Raw genomic sequence first — 8080 nt, 5'->3', positions numbered from 1 at the left:
TATATAAATATATACACACACATATATATATATGTATACACATATATATATATACAACAATAATACACATATACATATACATGTATACACACGCATTTGAATGTATACACAAATATATATCCTTCACATTCATTACTGTTAGCGAGATCCATGTGGTCCTACCGGTTGGGTGGGTGTGTGAAGGGGCTGTGGTTCATCCAATCAGAGTTCACAACAGAGAGTGCATCACAACCCTACCCCCCCCCCCCCCTCCAGCCCCCGCCACCCATAGGTATAAACATTCCTTTACTTGCATGCTTGAACAAGTTCAAAATAAAACACACCCGGGAAGGAAGAATACAGTAGGTAATACTCTCTCTTAATCTTAACCTGGGCTGCATTTCAAACTCATAAAAGACACCCTCCTCCACTTACCTTCGCCTTATGCCCTTGGGGGAATCCCCGTGGCCATTTTTGTCGTTGGTCCAAATGATTAGCCAATAAAGGGAAGTTGGCAACGTAAGCCCCTCAGCCCTCATTTTTGATTGAGTTTGCGAGTGTACAATTATGTTCACTCTGGGCCTGAAACGCCCCATAATTCAATTCGCGATGATTGTACATCCGCTAAGAACAGTCAGCCAAAACTTAAAACCTCAACGTCAATATGGATAAGTCAAAAGAATGTACATAAGTTAGAAATTGTGCTACTAATGCACATGACGGCTCAAACACGTATCATAAAAGTAATGATGTTTTTGTTTGGTTAGCTTTTTGGAAACGTTAACTTGCGCACATAACGTTCTCTGACATCACACTTTTACATTGTTATTTTCCATTTACCTGATATAACTTAGTAGGATGGCTAACATTCGATGTCTGCGGATGCGTTGTCTTAATTGTCTGTAGCGCATATAAGGCACACACAACAGTTCCATGATGACTGAAAACACAACTGTGGGATGAACGAGTGACACATTTCCGGGAAAGAACGGTCCATTTCAAATTAATTAATACTTCCCTTGTCCTGCAAGTGTCAACTCGTCAGACGTCATGATACGTCATCAGAAGCGTACACTTAATTTGAGGGCTGAGGGGAGAGGGTGTGTCTTTTAAGTGTTTGGAATGCAGCCCTGGTGTACCAATTCCCTTTAAATCAGGAAGTATCCCCTGGTACTGCACAGGATTGGGAGGGTTTATGTTAATTAGAGGGTGTGGTTAATTTATATTGCGATGGGGCAGTTTTTTAAGGTAGGGAAATGTTTTTTTTAACAGGAGTGGTAATATTAGAGGCATGGTTAATTTATGAGACAGGATGGGGTACTATATTTAAGTAATAAGGCACGGGGGGGTGTGGTATATGGCCAATATACCACGGCTAAGGGCTGTGGTATATTGGCCGTGATGCGTAGTGCCTAAGAACAGCCCTTAGCCGTGGTATATTGGCCATATACCACAAACCCCTGAGGTGCCTTATTGCTATTATAAACTGGTTACCAATGTAATTAGAGCAGTAAAAATAAAGGTTTTGTCATACCCGTGCTATACAGTCTGACATACCACGGCTGTCAGCCAATCAGCATTCAGGGCTCGAACCACCCAGTTTATAATACAGTATTTACCAGGGATAATACAGCTGTTGCTAAGTGTTTAAGTTACATTCAGGTAAGGCTATGGGGCTGTCTTGATGATATTTATCACTACTTATGTTTATTTTTTTCTATGTGGATCATATGTTTCATCAGTAAGCTCACATGCAGCAACAATATCCATGAAAGTCAATAGTCAAACTGCATGTTAGAGCTTTTGCATGCACAGTGTAACATGGGCTTGAGTTCAAGCCAGCTCTCTTAGAGACAGGTACAAAATGGAGACATTCATTTTGTGGGGCAGATTCATACCAACACTGGCATAACAATCAGACATGATTAACTTTCAGTTCACGTACATGTTGGAAAACCGGTGTTCAGTATATTACAATGTGTCTATGATAAGTGCATTGTGGAGCTAATCAAAACAGTTTCATCTAAATTGAGGGGATGGAATAAATATATCCCTTCACTGAACCCTCCCTCAGTAACAGACAAGGTTAGTGGATTGGGTCTGTCCCATTACAGTAAATGGATGATTTCTGGTTTTACTTTGTGACTGCTGTTGCTCTCACTATCATTTGATTGGTGCATTTATTTTTTAGACCTGATGCGATTGGTTAAGGCGAGGTTGTAGCCATGTAGCATGGGTATCTATAATTCACTGGACCTTAATGTACCGAAACCCGTTGTTTATAGTACATCTGTTGTCATAGTGACCAAAGGACCATGAGTGTATCTGTAACTTTGTGTCTGTATCACCAATTTTACCAGTATAACCAATTTTACCAGAGAGAGCTTCGTAGTTTATGTTGTTCCACAGTGGCCACTTGACCCTGTATACACTTGCCTGGCAGTGCATTACTCCTGTTAATTTATGTGACTAAATCATTAATTCGAATTATTCGAATTTATAGCCATGCTACTGGTAACAGCTCAGTATATCCTCGTTTGAACTCTGCATCTTAAGAATTGTACATTCATTTTTTTCAATATATTTTGTGTGTGGTGAATATGTGTGAGAATTTCAAATGTTAGTCTCCTGCAATGTCACAACCACTGAACTCATCAAAGATGTCCGTGCCGTCAGCTCTCATCCTGGTTGCCTCTCTTCTCCCTGAGATCTCTCCCTCTCTCTGTTTATCACCGCTGTTGCTCCGCGGCACTGTCCCCATTGTCATTATTATTTATTTATTTTACTCTGATAGTCAATAGCAATCAAAGGAAGTCAAGCTGTCACCGCATGCTATGTCTCTTTGCTGTGTCTGTACACTGCTAACCTCTTAGCTTGAATGCTGCATGTCCCTACACTCCCACACAGGTAAACATTGTACACAATCCGCTTCACTGGCCTCTGAGGTGCTCAAACTGCATCCCTACAAACTGGCTTTAATGCGAGTTTGAGCTAACTTGAGCTAGCAAACAAATCAACATAAGTGTTTGTTATAACAGTATTTGCGTGGCGTAGTCACTCAGTAAGCTTATTTTCCTAACGCTTGGTGTATCACAGCAACTGCCATAGCAGTTATGGCACTGGAAGTGGTTATTAAGTGGGCAGTTGTGTCCTTTCCTATAAAAGTAATCACATCCCATAAGGAACTGAGAGTAGGCAGTACTCACATCTAGGCTGCACACTGAACAGTTTGGATATCTGATTGCACTTTGAAAAGCCCAAAGCAACCTTTTAGTTTTTAGCACTGGTTGATTTGATCAAACTTTTTTTGCTAAGGAACTAGATTTTTTTTTGCTCTCTTTTGCTACTTTTTGAAGGGAAAAAAATCGATTTGTACAAATTGTAACATATGAGGCTAATATCTTGTTGTTTTTGCTATCAAATTGCCATATGAATTGGTCTTAGTTAGCCTCCTCACACACATTTATTTTAGTAAAAAGGTACACTTTCCCAGTTCAGTTCTTGACATCCTGCACAGTTCATGTCCTTAGTCCTATAGTTTTCCCTCTCACAGCCAATAAGAAATTCATATACTGAACAAAAATAGAAACGCAACCTGTAACAAAGATTTTACTGAGTTACAGTTCATATGAGGAAATCAGTTAATTGAAATAAATTCATTTAGCCCTAATCTATGGATTTCAAACGACTGGGAATACAGATGCATCTGTTGGTCACAGATACCTTAAAAAAATAGGCCTCTTGGGCCTCAGGATCTCATCACTGTATTTTTGTGGGATTCAAATTGCCATCGATAAAATGCAATTGTGTTCGTTGTCCGTAGTTTATGCCTGCCCATACCATAACCACCGCCACCATGGGGCACTCTGTTCACAACGTTGACATCACCAAACCGCTTGCCACGCGCCATACATGTGGTCTGGGGTTGTGAGGCCAGTTGGACATACTGCCAAGTTCTCTAAAACGATGCTTATGGTAGAGAAATAAACATTCCATTCTCTGGCAACAGCCCTGGTGGACATTAATGCGGTCAGCATGCCAATTGCACGCTCCCTAAAAACTGTGGCATTGTTGTAACGGCTTTCTTCCTGGGATGAAGGAGGACCAAAATGCAGCGCAGTTAGTGTTCAACATGTTTAATTTAACGAACTGTGAACACTTACAACAATACAAAACAACAAACGTGAAAACCGAGACAGTCCTATCTGGTGCAAAACACAGAGACAGGAAACAACCACCCACAATCCCCAACACAAAACAAGCCACCTATATATGATTCTCAATCAGGGACAATGATTGACAGCTGCCTCTGATTGAGAACCATATTAGGCTGGACACAGAAACAGACGAACTAGACACACAACATAGAATTCCCACCCAGCTCACGTCCTGACCAACACTAAACAAGCAAAACACATAAGAACTCTGGTCAGGACGTTACAATTGTGTTGTGTGACAGAACTGCACATTTTAGAGTGGCCTTTTATTGTTCCCAGCAGAAGGTGCACCTGTGTAATGATCATGCTGTTTAATCAGCTTCTTGATATGCCACACCAGTCAGGTGGATGGATTATCTTGGCAAAGGAGAAATGCTCACTAACAGGGATGTAAACAAATATGTGCACAAAATTTGAGAAAAATAAGCTTTTTGTGCATATGGAACATTTCTGGAATCTTTTATTTCAGCTCATTAAACATGGGACCAACACTTTACATGTGTTTTTATATTTTTGTTCAGTGTAGATACATGCACAGTATCTTCAGTTTCCATCAAAACTAATATATCAAGGCAACTTGTTGAAACAAAATACAATTTTCATTAAGAAGCACTGTGTCCCACAGGAACCATTTCAGTCTTTTGGTTTCATAATGTTTGGCTGATAAAAATCACAACAGCCACACAGGTTTTGATGAAATAGAGATGATTTTCCAACTGTAGTTTTTTCCAATTCAGAGGAATGTCCTGTGACTATGATTTTGTATTCGTAGGAGGCTTGCAGTCTGGGGCATAAGTTAATAATGTGGATATGAGAGCCGTTGGAGTGAGGCAAAAATTGCATTAGCTCTAACACCGTAACCCCAACCTGGTCTTGGCTTGGGCACAGAGGTGCTGGGCAGTAGCCTGGATGTGTGGGTGTGTGTGTGTTTGCATTAACCATATGGACCCCTGAAGACAGGCTGCTATGCCCCCCATTTCTAGTGTGAGCACAGACATAAAGCACATCAGTCTCACCACTGAAAGGCCAATGGGTTGTAGTCCACTGTTTGGTCAACTTTGCCCAGGAGGTGCCAACATGGTTGCTGAGGAATGATGTGATGTTATCGTTATTCATTGCTCTGGCAGTGCTGGAGAGTTAAACAATGTATCTAGTGTGGAGTGTTCAGGCTCCTAACTGTAACTGCACTAATAGGGGTTGCGTTCAATATTCTAAAAGTGTTAAAAAGTGGAGCATATTTGAAAGGCGAAAGGAGGATGACAGTATCTTAGCATTGCGGGCCTAATTCTGTAGAAAAAGATGGCTGTCAATGTGTCGGTTGGTTGGTTGGTAAGGACACCAGTGTTTTTTAGCCTCATGTCTGTGCATGACTGTCACGCCCGTCGTTCAAGGAAGACCAAGGTGCAGCGTGGTGAGCGTACATTTTATTTTATTAGTAAAATGTCACCAACAAAACAAGAAATAACAAAAACGCCCGTGAAGCTTACAGGGGCTATAGTGCCCCTAACAAAGACAACTTCCCACAATGACAAAAGGGAAAAGGCTACCTAAGTATGATTCCCAATCATAGACAACGATAGACAGCTGTCCCTGATTGAGAACCATACCCGGCCAACACATAGAAATACAAAAACATAGAAATCAGAACATAGAATGCCCACCCCAAATCACACCCTGACCAAACCAAATAGAGACATAAAAAGGCTCTCTAAGGTCAGGGCGTGACAATGACAGATAATTACTGTGAGAGGTGAGATGTTTGGCTAACAACATTGTGAGTTCTGTTCATGACAGGAAGGTTTAGTCAAGATCAAATCAAGATGTATCATAATTGCTAGTTAACTTATTTTAGAAAACAAACCATGTACATTCTCCCATTTCTTTATGCTTTGAAAGATTTTCTAGTTTCCTATTTCTATGTTCTCACTGTTTCTTTTCTGACTTTGAGACACGGGTTGTGTATATTACAGGTGCCTGTGATCAATATTCAACAGTTTCCTCCTCTTGTGAGCGTTTCCCTTTGTAAATAGCACAGAAAGCACCCTGCAAAGATCAGCAAAGATGTCCCATATCACTGAATAATCCAAAACAAAATGATATGCTCCGTCTTTGTTACCCTCTGTTTTGCTGGCCTCACCCTGAAACCACAGCATAAATAAGCCTATTTTATAGATATCTACATTTAAATACCGTATATCCTTGTGTAAATTACTGTTTGTTCCCAAGCACTATCAGGCAGATGCACTGCCGCCTGTCCTTAAAGTATGTGATTGTTCCCCCTGGAATGGCAAAGGGTTCTCCCCTCGCTGTAAATGTGTTCCATTGTTGGGGTGCCCTCCCTCTTCCTATCTTTGGCCCGCACTGAATCCACACTCCTTTTTCTCCTTTCAGCCCCTTCTTTTCCTCCATTGACAACCCATCCCTCTCTTTCACTGTCGTGTGTTGTACAGGCAATTCTGAGGTGTGAATAAATCTGACGGGAGACAGGTAGCCTAGCGGTTAAGAGCGTTGGGCCAGTAACCGAAAGGTCGCTGGTTCGGATGCCCGAGACGACTAGGTGAAAATATGTTTATGTGCTGTTGAGCAAGGGACTTAACCTTAATTACTCCTGTAAGTCGCTCTGGATAAGAGCATCTGCTAAATGACTGAAATGTCAAATGTAAATAAAAAGAGAACAAGGAATTAATTGGTTGTGAGTATCCCATTGGCTATCATTGATTCACCGCCTCGGTCAGAACTGTATGTTGTGTGGGTGAAATGCAAAATAAGACAAGTACTCTGAACTGGGTTTAAACTGCATAATGCTATGAAGTCTATGCTAAATATATTACACTAATGCTGACTTGTTGAATTTGTTAACACAACGAATGTGCAAATAAAAAAATAACTGATACACTATTTTTGAGTCCTTTTGCTAAGTCACCTGGGTAGACACACGACTAGCTCACTGATGTCTCTCTGGATAAAAGCGGCTGCTAAATTACCAAATTGTAAATGCATCATTTTCTCAGACACAAACTCATGTCTGTGAACACACACACACACACATATTACACATTTTTTCCCAATACGCTACAGATGACAATATTTACAGCATGAGAATATCCAGTAGCCTATAATTGTCTGGTCTAGCTAATTAAGATCAAACAATGCACAGGAAGCACACAGCAAATAGGGACATACAGTTAACTGCCAAAATAAAGAAAACGGTAACATAGTGTCTTAAAAGGGCGTTGGGCCACCACTAGCCAGAACAGCTTCAATGCACCTTGGCATAGATTCTACATGTCTGGAACTCTATTGGAGGGATTCAACACCATTCTTCCATGCCAAATTCCATCATTTGGTGTTTTGTTGATGGTGGTGGAAAACGTTGTCTCAGGCGCCGGTCCAGAATTTCTTATAAGTGCTCAATTGGGATGAAATCTGATGACTGAAACGGCCATGGCATACATCATTTTCAAGCTCATCAAACCATTCAGTGACCACTTGTGCCCTGTGGTTAAGGGCATTGTCATCCTATTGGGGGCATAGCCATGGTATCAAAAATAATGCCCTGCCCAGCATTTTTATATATGACCCTAAGCATGATGGGATGTCCATTTTTTTTAAATTAACTCAGAAACCACACCTGTGTGGAAGCACCTGCTTTCAATATAATGTGTATCCTTCATTTACTCAAGCATCTCCATTATTTTGGCAGTTACATGTACATGCCTAGTATACAGTGCATTCGGAAAGTATTCAGACCCCTAGACTTTTTCCACATTTTGTTACGTTACAGCCTTATTCTAAAATGTATTAACTCATTTTTTCCCCTTATCAATCTACATACAATACCCCATAATGACAAAGCAAAGTTACATAAGCATTCAGACCCATTA

This window comes from Salvelinus alpinus, chromosome 29 (genome assembly GCF_045679555.1).
Source record: "Salvelinus alpinus chromosome 29, SLU_Salpinus.1, whole genome shotgun sequence".
Taxonomy (NCBI): domain Eukaryota; kingdom Metazoa; phylum Chordata; class Actinopteri; order Salmoniformes; family Salmonidae; genus Salvelinus; species Salvelinus alpinus.
This window is presented reverse-complemented; position numbering follows the sequence as displayed.